General features: G+C 35.8%; 1 long non-coding RNA gene across 1 annotated transcript; it reads right to left on the minus strand.

The window, feature by feature from the left end:
- Positions 1-10733: 10733 nt before the first annotated feature.
- LOC130140706 (uncharacterized) lies at positions 10734-11560 on the minus strand. Its single transcript, XR_008818684.1, has 2 exons — positions 11223-11560; positions 10734-11108 (listed from the first exon to the last, which is right to left on the minus strand). It is a non-coding gene; the product is annotated as an uncharacterized LOC130140706 (long non-coding RNA).
- Positions 11561-11901: the final 341 nt, after the last annotated feature.

An 11901-nucleotide genomic window follows, 5' to 3' on the forward strand; every position in this document is an offset into this window, starting at 1 on the left:
CCTCGACGCCCACGCCCGGGGCCATCAATGTAACATCCTGAATTTTGACCCGTTACCGGGACCAATGAAGTGTATGTTAATGCTCGTTTGATTTTAGTAAGTCGCGCTCTAAACACAATTTTGGACTTCGGTATCGACGGGCAATTTTGGGCGAAAATCTATATAAAGTTAGGTGCGGAATTGTATGATTTGGTAGTAGAAATTTTATGGCGGGTCTTGGGATTTAATTCGGGCATAAATTATTAAAAATTAGAAAATAACAGTGACTGTGATCTATTGTTCATGGGCTCTTGATGGGCCGATCGGGACGCAAGTTGGGTTTTTAGAACTGGTATTTTATGGCGAGAAAGTTCCGTGAAGGATCGGAATTAATCCGACGCCGTTTGGTGGGAGAAAAATGAGAATTTACGGTTTTACCCCTCAAAATTTCCGGACTGATTTTCGAGGGCTTAAAGAATGATTTTTTTAAGGATCCGACACCATATTATGCTGGCCATGCATATATAGGACCGGTATGGACAAAAATTGGAATTTCGACCCGGGATTGGAAAATTACGAAAATGCCCCTAGGCCATTTTTAATTAATTCCGAAAATTGGACAAATTTGGGGGATTAACCAAGGTTAAATGGGGCTAAACCAGGTCTAGTCAGCCTTGGGTTAGAGATAATTGACCATCCAACCCCTAAATTATTGGATAAGAGCCATTTCTAGCCTTAGGATCAAGGGCAAAAGTGTCAAATGGCCTAGGATCTTGACACTTGGATTCCACTAAATCAATTTTGACCCATATTTGACCTCTCTCTCTTCTTCCCATTGTGATCAGCCGAGACCCCCCCCCCCCCATTTCCCCCTCTTCCTCGCCGTTCTTCCCTTTGGCGTCATCACCGCCGGGAGGCCACCCACGCCGGACCGCCGTGCCGAAGCCGTCACTGCAGAACCAGCCACCGCCTCAGCCACCGTTGACCTCTCTCTCCCTTGGACAGCCACCCACAGCAGCCGTTCCAGCCCCAAGCTGAGAGGGCCAGTAGCAAACCGCCACCGCCGGTGCCGCCGTGACCGCCGGCTTGCCCCGGAGCGCCGCCGTCGATTCTCACCGCGTGTCGATAATCGACCGCCCGTTCCCGTCGTCTCGAATCAACATTAGGCGAGTATAAACTCCTAAACCCTTAATTAGTTTAATTGTGCATTTTAGAGGGTAATTTAGGGGTTCATTAATCTTAATTAGGGTCTAATTACGTCTAATGTTGTGTGGGATGATAAGGAGACCTAATTAATGCTTAATGAAGTGGATTAGAGTTGGTTTAGGGCCTAATTGGGGTCCCGCCTGCAGTCTGTTCACCAAGATCCGAAATTGCCTAAATTTGCCTAAGTGTTGTACTAGTTGGATTCATTGATTAAGGCTTGGATTTAGGCATTTTTAGGGGTTAATTAGGCTTAGTTAAGGCTTAATTAGGTGTATTTGGTTGTTGGGTGATTAACGATTGTGATTAGGGCTCAATGATGTGGTTTAAGTGTGACTTGCATGAAAACCATTCTAGTTCTGTCCAGAACTGGTTTTTTGTTCCCAGAATCAGTTTTGGACCAGAAACCCGTTTGGTAACGCAATTTCATTTTTCTATTTGGGACAAGTTTGCTTCCAAAGCGGTTAAACCAGAAATGAGAACCAAAAAAAGTTGGTTTTTCATTTCGGAACAAAAGTGAGAACCATTTCTGAGGAATTCATTTTCTTCAACACACATATTCATATGGAAGTCACGATCTTTGAGGTGAGGAAAAAAAAGCAAAAAATCAAAAATTTCAAAACTTAACAGAATGGTTTAGAATCTGTGGCTACCCACTTTCAGTGAAATTTAAATTTTTTTAGGTATCGAAAAACATAATAAATAATAAATAAAAATAAAAAATTTCAAAATTTCACAAAATGGCTTAGAAAACCTATGGCCACCCACTTTGAGCAAAATTTAATCTTTTTAGTTGCCAAAAAAAAAATAATAATAATAAATTCTAAAATTTGAAAACTTCACAGAATATCTTAGAATACCTGTGGCCACCCAATTTGAGCGAAATTTTATTTTTTTAGGTGCCGAAAAAAATAAAAAAAAAAAGCAAAAAATCAAAAATTTCAAAACTTCACAGAATGACTTAAAATACTTGTGGCCATCCACTTTGAGTGAAATTTAAATTTTTAGGTGCCGAAAAAAATAAAAAAATAAAAATTTCAAAACTTCACGAATAGCTTAAAATACCATGTGCCACCACTTTGAGTGAAATTTAAATTTTTTATATGCCAAAAAAATAAAAATAAGCAAAAAAGTAAAAATTTCAAAACTTTACAGAATGGCTTAAAATACCTGTGGCCACCCACTTTGAGCGAAATTTTATTTTTTTAGGTGCCGAAAAAAATAAAAAAAAAATAAAAAAATAAAAAATTTCAAAACTTCACAAAATGGCTTAGAATACCTGTGGCCATCCACTTTAAGTGAAATTTAAATTTTTTTAGATGCCGAAAAAAATAAAAAAATAAAAAATAAAAAAACTTTACATAATTGCTTAGAATACATGTGGCCACCCACTTTGAGTGAAATTTAATTTTTTTTAGGTGTCGAAAAAAAAATAAAAATAAGCAAAAAAGAAAAATTTTCAAAACTTCACAGAGTGGCTTAGAATACATATGGCCATCCACTTTGAGTGAAATTTAATTTTCTTTGGGAACCAAAAAAAATAAATAAAAAATAAAAAATACCATTTGGGCATCTAAAAAAATTAAATTTTACTCAAAGTGGGTGGCTAGAGGTATTGTAAGTCATTTTGTGAAGTTTTGAAATTTTTGATTTTTTATGTTTTTTTTCACCTAAAAAAATTAAAATTTCACTCAAAGTGGATGGCTACATGTATCCTTGGATTTCTTGACTAGTAATTCATATATATTATGTGGTGAATTGATTTGAAATCGGGCCTACGGGTCGTTTTATCAACTGTGGCCTTCGGGTCGGGCCTACGGGTCGTTTTATCAACTGTGGCCTTCGGGTCGGGCCTACGAGTCGTTTTATCAACTGTTGGCCTTCGGGTCGGGCCTTCGGGTCGAAATAATTGTTGGCCTTTGGGTCGTGGCCTTCGGGTCGGTTTAAACATTGTTGGCCTTCGGGTCGTGGCCTTCGGGTCGGAATATCTGTTGGCCTTTGGGTCGTGGCCTTCGGGTCGGTTTAAACATTGTTGGCCTTCGGGTCGTGGCCTTCGGGTCGGAATATCTGTTGGCCTTCGGGTCGGAATAATTGTTTGATTCATGAAATTGGCAAGTGTGTGCCGAGATCATTATTCGTATGTGTGTTCAATAGTTTGCACGTGAACATTGATAACAAATGCCTAACCTGCAGGGCTGTGGTATAAATGATTTGGGCCACGAGCCTAGGTCAATTATTATGATGTTTATGCGGTACTATTTTGCGTGTTTCATTTACCTATCTGGAGCTGCACACTAGCCTAGTTTAGGATTAGGAGTTATTTACTTGCTGAGATTCGTCTCACGGTTGTTGGAAACCGACTTTTCAGATCCCCGGCAGTGAGGATGGTAGAGGCGCCAATCCGTTTTGGGATTCTCCAGTTCATCGAGAAGACTATGTCCATGCATGTCGCACCTTTTTGACCAAGCCCCGCCTTAGTCTAGTATTCCCGGGCCACCATCCTTTTGTTCATTGGCCGTTGCTTAGTTTGTCTTCTAGTTGCTTTTCTTGTAATGGATATTGTATAAATTTCTGCAGTAATGTAAAATGTTTTCATTTCTGCTAATTCCAGTGTTGTGCTATCCTTGGTTGTCTTGTATATTGTACGGGTATATATATATATATATATATATATATATATATATATACGTTGCTTCCGCATGTGCATTGGTCTCTGTGCATTGGATGCTGGGTCGGTGACGCAACCTAGGAGTGTTGCACCACAACTTCGACCTGTACGCGGGATGTTGACGCTTCGTGGGGTACGGGGCGTGACAATCAAGGCCGGGCCTAAACCCCCGGTGCCCGTACCCGATGCTCCGGCACCCAAACTTGGGTCCATAAAGGCCTTGCTGGATCCCTGACACTCGAGCTCTAATCCCAATTTGACCTGTATCAGTTGGTTCAGAACTCGTATTAGGTTTTAATCGTTCCTTAATTTTCTTAAAACCAAGTATTTTCAACGTTCTAATAATACTTTGCAATTGATGGCACTTTGTAGTTTGTAGCACGACCCACTAATTTTATTGGACCCATAAGAAATGGAGTCGTGATTATGATTGTATTTATGATCTGTTGTGGAAAAAAAAAATTCGCAATGAGGTTAAGTGCTATTAATTTATAAAACGTGAAAAGCATGTGGATATTAATTACAAAATCAATTTTTTTTTTGGCTTTCTAACCACAGAATTAAAGTCTCGTTTCCATGTCTTAAAGTCCATTTACCTTAAGCAACATCTAGTTGATAAAAACACATAAATTTAGCAAGATCATAATAATCACAGAGCAGAGCTGCATTATCCATTAACATAGGCTAAATTCGAGTTATTAATCTGACCATTAAGTATGCGCTGCCATTAAGCATCGCATGTGGTGGATAATTAGGGCTAAGTAAAGCTGACACGATGCCACATCAGTCATAGATTCGCATAAAATGTGTATTTGGAACGAGATAAGAATTGAAAATTTATTTCTAAGTCATAAAACATAATGGTAAAAGGTCGGGTCAGTGAAGGGCCGTGGTGGTTCGACAACCATGCTGCCGGTTATCACAGGCCATAGCTAGGGTTGCACCGCCCTCGCCTCTATCCACAAGGGTCCGTGCGACCCTCAACCCGACCAACCAAGGCAAGGATCATGCGGCCCTTGCCGTGCCCCAGGGAAGCGCCATGGTGGTTCGATTTGCAACCATACCAAAAAAAAAAAAATCTAGTGGTGTGCCCGATTTGTTGTTGATATGGTCAAACTGATTTTTGCATTATCTAACAAGGATCTCATTCTTCCACACCACTTTTCTAATTAGATTTTGTTGAAGGTAAAGCAGAATGCAAAAACGACATCATTTCCAAAGTCTCTCTCATAAATTTTCTTTAGACAAGTCAACCTGATAGAGTCAATGAGTAAAATATACTTGAGTTGGCAATTCTCCTAAATTTTTTTCATGGTAATTCGCCTTGTTTTTAGAGAAAGGAGAGTCCAGAAAGTATTTTACAAAGGCAAAAAAAATTGTTTCTAAAGTACTAAGGCTCTATTTATTTCGCAAAAAATGAATGATATGAAAAATATTTTTCTAAAAATAATGGCTTGTATCGCTTGAAATAAGTAGTTGATCAAAAAATATCTTCATTATCAACCTCAATCTATGTCCAAATATTTTCGTGGATAATGAATTTTTTTTTCGTTTATTCACTTTTTGTAAAAGAAACAAAAGATCATTTTTAGGGAAATATTTTCCAAATCATTCATTTTCCGTTAAACAAACGAAGCCCAACATAGATAACAAGATAAAAGCAAGAGTATTCCATCATGTGTCCATAGCTAACCTAATCTCATGCCATGTGATTAGGGACTTTAATACCTCTCTAATGAGCAATTAGGTCCACGACAATGGAACGAGAATAAATGTCTTGCACGTATTGTATACAAGTATGGTGCGTGCTAGGCATGAAAGTCAACGAGAAATTAGGGCTCCATTTGTTCACGGAAAATGAATGATTAGTAAAATATTTTCCTAAAAATGATCACTTGAAATAATTAACCAATGAAATTTTTTTCATTGTCAATAACAATTTATGTCTAAACTATTTTGTGGACGATGAAAATATTTTTCTTTCATTCATGTTTGTAAGGGATATAAGCGATCATTTTTGGGAAAATGTTATCCAAATCATTCAATTTCCATGAAACAAACGGAGTATAGGTGATAAATAGTGTTTCATTTTAACCGGCTTCAATAACTTGTTAAAGTTTTTCAACCGAAAACTTAAATGATAAAAAAAAAAAAGCGACACGCGGAGTGCCGTGACTAGGGACGTAACTATTATGCGATTAGGTGAACTTTCTATGACTATCATTGATCTGATGCGTTGATCAAATTTTGTTAGGAGTGCTAAGATGAGAAGAAGGGTCAAATTAGGAGATGCTCCTGATTAACTTTTTATAATAATAGATATAGTAAACTCGAAAGAACCCTCAATATTTAACTTTCGTCTGAAATTTCCACAAAATAACCCATGATAAATAATGATAGGGTTTTACTAAACAATAGACAAAACTAACAATTTGAAATGTGAACATAATTGTCATTTAAATAAATCTCTTCTATATTTTAAGTGACATTTTTTATCCTACAATCCAATATGCGTAAGTTAAATCACATTTTTCTTTCCTCCGTCGCAATATATTTTTTTTCCATATTTTGCACACACATAAATATGTGCACATGTCACAACTAAACAATGGAACAATAGTAATCTAAAATGTGAACATAATCACCATTTAAGTAACCTTCCACTAATTCTCTTCTATGTGGACTTTAAATTTTAATTACATTCTTATCCTACAATTGAATCTATTTCCTAAAATAAATTAAATCACTTTTTTTTCTTATCCTGCATTTTTTCCTTATCTCTGTTGTAATTTTTCCCATATTTTGCACAGGCATAATATGTGGACATGTCATATTATAGTCTATTACTAAGAAAGGACAAAATACTAATTAAAAATGTAAAGATAATTATCAATTAAGTAACCTTCCAATAAATCTCTTCTATGTAATTTTTTAAAATTAAATTCCTTTCTTACCCTACAATTTAGTAAATTTCCTAAAATATCTTAAATCACTTTTCTTTCCTTATTCTACATTTTTTTTCCTTTTCTTTTGTTGCAATTTTGTCCATATTTTGCACGCACATACATATGTGCACATGTCATATTATAGTGGATTACTAAATAACGGACAAAATAGTAATCTAAAATGTGAACATAATTACCTTTTAAGTGACCTTCCACTATTTCTCTTCTATGTGGATTTCTAATTTCAATCACTTTCTTATCATACAATTAAATCTATTTCCTAAAATAACTTAAATCACATTTATTTCTTGTCCTACAATTTTTTCCTTTCCTCTACTGCAATTTTTTCCATATTTTGCACGCACATATCACATTATAGTGTATTACTAAACAACGGACATAATAGTAATCTAAAATGTGAACATAATTACCTTTCAAGTAACCTTCCACCACCAAAAAAAAAAGTAACCTTCCACTAAATATTTTCTATGTAAAAATTAATTTACTTTGTTATGCTACAATTAAATCTATTTCCTCAAATAACTTAAATCGCATTTTTTTCTTCTCCTGCATATTTTTCCTTTTCTCTGTTGCAATTTTTTTTTTCATATTTTACACATGCATAAGTACATGCACATGTCATATTACAGTGTATTACTAAACAACAGACAAATTCGTAATCTAAAATGGGAACGTAATTACCTTTTAAGTAACCTTCCACTAAATCTCTTCTCTGTAGATTTCAAATTTAAATTACTTTCTTATCCTACAATTAAATCTATTTCCTAAAATAAGTTAAATCACATTTTTTTTTCTTATCCTTCATTTTTTTTTCTTTCCTTTGTTGCAATTTTTCCCATATTTTGTACACGCATAAGTATGTGCACATGTCATATTATAGTGTATTACTAAACAACAGACAAAATAGTAAAATGTGAACATAATTACCTTTTAAGTAACCTTCCAATAAATCTCTTCTATGTGGATTTTAAATATAAACTACTTTCTTATCCTACAATTAGATTTATTTCCTAAAATAAATATAATCACATTTCTTTCTTATCCTGCATTTTTTTTCCTTTCCTCTGTTGCGATTTTTCCTATATTTTGCACATGCATGTCATCTTATAGTGTATTACTAAACAACGTACAAAATAGTAATATAAAATGTGAATTTAATTTAAGCAGCCTCCAATAAATCTCTTTTATGTGGAATTAAATTTTAAATAACTTTCGTATCCTACATTTAAATCTATTTTCTACGAAAGTGGGTTGACTCAGCTTGTAAGGTTAAGGAAAAAAACAAAGCTGCTAAGATTCGAATTCTCCGCACACCGTGCCCAAGTTTGAATCCTGCTGCCAGCATTCCCTTTTAAAAGGCGGTCTGTGGTATGCTTTGACCTTGACATGGGGTAACCTTCTCTCCTCCTAAGCTTTTTGAAATTAAAAAAAAATATTTCCTAACATGAATTACGTAGTAATTTTTCCTGTCCTACATTTTTTTTCTTTCTTTCCTGTGTTGCCATTATTTCCATATTATGCACACGCATAAGTATGTGCACATGTCATATTATAGTGTATTATTAAACAACGGAAAAAGTAGTAATTTGAAAGGCGAACATAGTTACCTTTTAAGTCACCTTCCAATAAATCTCTTCCGTGTGGATTTAAAATTGAAATAGCTTTCTTATCCTACAATTAATTCTATTTCCTAAAATAACTCAAATCACATTTTCTTTTTCTTTCCTCTAGTGCAATCATTTCACTGCAAAACATGTATATAAATATAAATTATAATTGGTGAAAGAATATGTTGCTTCATGAAAAAACTGATGATAAAGCATGCCAGCCCTAGAGATGCCAGAGCGAGTGGAAAAAATTATGGTAGGTAAATTGGTTAGTGTCAGATAATTTGCTTTAAAAAATGAGGTCGAGAGACTATTTAGGCTGCGCATGGCAATCATTCTGTGCCCCGAAACAAATTCTGTTCAGAAATTATTTTTTTTTATTGCGTGCCCGGAAACAATTTCTAAGCATTTTAAGGCGTTTAGTAACTGCACAAAATTTCTATTCTTAGAATAGAAAAAGAACAGAAATACATTTGGTAACTACACAAATTTTCATTTTATTAATAAATATTTTAATAATATTTTGAATTTTTTAATATTTTATTCTTTTATTCTTTTTTTTTTCTTTCCTTCCTTGGCCATGGCCGGTCGCCGGTGTCGGCGGCCGGCCACAGGCCAGGGCCGGCGAGGGCATCGCGACCCTCGCCGCCTCCCTCGCCGTCGCCAACGCAAGCGACAGCGAGGTCAAGCCTCACCCAGCCAAGGCGAGGCTGGCCTCGCCATCGCCACCCAGGCAACGGACCTGGGTGGCGATGGACCTGGGTGGCGACAGCGAGGTTGACCTCGCCTTGGCTAGACGAGGCCTCGCCGTCGCGATCACGAGCCGCCCTCGCCCAGGCGGCGAGGGCTGTGACGCCCTTGCCGGCCCTGGCCGCCCGCCGATGGCCGGCGGGTGGCGGGCGACAGGCCGAAGAACAACAACAAGCCAAAAAAAAAGAAAAAAATCAAGAAGAATCAGAAAAGGAAAAATTGTTCAAGAATCAAGAAGTTACTTTTTTTTTGCTTCTTGATTCTGTTCCAAAACTGATTCTGTGAACAAATTTTTGCAAAATTGTGCCCGGGCACAAAAAATTTAACAAACGGATTTCTGCTCCTAAACTGATATTGGGAACAAAAGAACAGAAATAGTTACTATTTTGCACGTTACCAAACACGCCCTTAATGTACTGAATAAGTAATGCTACATGTGTATATATATATAAGTTAGTTTATAAGGTAAATTTTTTACTAAATAAGTTGAGAATTCCAATTCAACACACATTGTAATCAATCAAATTATTAGAACATCAATTTTTTTATCATATTTTGTATACCTAACATTAGTCTATGCATTAATATACACGAACTCCGTGTATGAAAAACGTGGGAAACACATGCTTTTTTTGTTTCACAAAAAATGAATAATTTGAAAAATATTTTTTTAATAATGATTTCATGTATTGCTTGAAATAATTAGTTAATGAAAAATATTTTTATTATCGACAATAATTTATGTCTAAATATTACCATAGACGATGAAAATATATTTCGTTTATTCATTTTTGCAAGCGATACAAACAATCGTTTTATAGAAAAATATTTTTTAAATAATTTATTTTTTACGAAATAAACAAAGCAACAATAAAGAAAAGATGATCAGTGCATGGACTTTATTTCTGTTGATAGACCAATTACTTTCAAATAATAAAACAAATTCACAACGAAACAATGCGAAAAAAAACTCTTGTGACAGTAGATAGATGAATACAACTTGATCATTTCGTTCTCATGACAGCTCACAAAAAAAAACTATTATTAATTATTTAGAATTTGGACAAATGGGCATGAGATGATGTGATGGTAGTGGTGAGACATTTGGCTGATGAAAATGAGACTTTAGAAAAGCCCTAAGATAATACTTTGACAAAAATTTAGGGGGCTCCCCAAGTTTCAAGGACATTAAATGTGATGTTGTTGGGTTATGATGGTGTCTATGGTCCAATCTCAATCAATCCAAGAATGATTCCCAAACAATCCAACACCACTTGTTGTCCATCACAGTTGTAATTGTCCTTTCCACACTCATCTTATCCATTTTGGCAGCACATGAAGCTCGAACCATATGAATTTTCATCTTCTTCTTCTTTTGCCCAGCTAGAACAAGAAAATGTTCCTTTCACCATAAAGGCCTTGATAAGACTAGTGATTGATTGGTATTTGTATGCTTGTGTGCTTCTTTGTGATTCAGTTGAGGGATTGATTTTTTATTGCACTTGAGTAAGGAAAGATAGCACATCGTGAAATGAAGAGAGTTACTGCACACAAAATAGGGGTAGAAGCTAATGCTTTTATATTGTACTGAAAAACCAACAACAATAATTGAAGAGAATGTGAAATCAACCTAAAAAGACGAGATTAGTGGGATTTCGAAGTAACCCACTAGACCTAACTTTAACGGCAAGTTCAGCCAGCGAGTTAAAAGCAAAATAAAAAACGTTGAGAAATCTGTTGTGACCCACCTTTAGATATATAGATAAATAATTCCCATCACCTAGTGAAACGTTCAGTGGATCGGTACAGACCTGACTTGTGTAGGACAGACTTGTCGATCATTGTTCCGAGTAAAACATTTGATCTCTCGAGCCAATCATGCACGTGTGCCAATGAAACTTCTTCTCTATTGTCCTTTCTCTTTGGCATTAATATCTGACATGATGAACATCCAACTCATGAAATTGGGTGAGAAATTTAATGCAAGGTGGATACTGGTCTACGAATGTCGTATTATTGAGTAGGACCGGGCTTAGTTGACTAACCGACCGTGACAAAATGGTGCTGTGGTTCCCCCCAGATGGGTCTACATCTTCACCTTAGAGCAACTTCACGACTGTTTCTTTTCTCTCTTTTTGGACCCGTCATATATTAAAATTTCTACAAGTGACACAAATGTCGTTTGGACATTAGTACTATACTATCTTCAACTTATATAAGTTCTCTAATTACCCAAAAAAAGACCATCGATGAGGTAAGTTCTGGTACAGGGCTGACAATCTAGCCCAGCAATAACCATACTAATCAGAATACTAGCAGTGTTATTAATTTTATCGGGTCTTGGGCCGAACCTTACTTTCGCAACTATATCCTCAATAGTCTGGACAATTTCCTCTACAACGTGTATAGTCCGCTACTAAAGAATTGTGAGAAAGTTTGGACAAGAAATACAAAACAGAAGATGCTGAGTTGAAGAAATTCATTATCGGCAAATTTCTGGACTTCAAGATAATAAATTCTAAAACCGTCTTAAGTCAAGTTAAAAAACTTCAAGTGATCATACATGACATTCATGCTGAAGGTACGATGATCAGTGAATCATTTCAAGTGGCTGCTTTTATTGAAAAATTCCCACCGTCTTAGAAATGTTATTTGGGTTTTCTCAATTTATGTGACTCAATCATCCTCTAGATCCGCATTGACGCAATAGATACATTCACTGACATCG

This window comes from Syzygium oleosum, unplaced genomic scaffold (assembly GCF_021117445.2).
Source record: "Syzygium oleosum isolate NSW1041296 unplaced genomic scaffold, Sole_v2.1 Sole_v2.01, whole genome shotgun sequence".
NCBI classification, from domain to species: Eukaryota; Viridiplantae; Streptophyta; class Magnoliopsida; order Myrtales; family Myrtaceae; genus Syzygium; species Syzygium oleosum.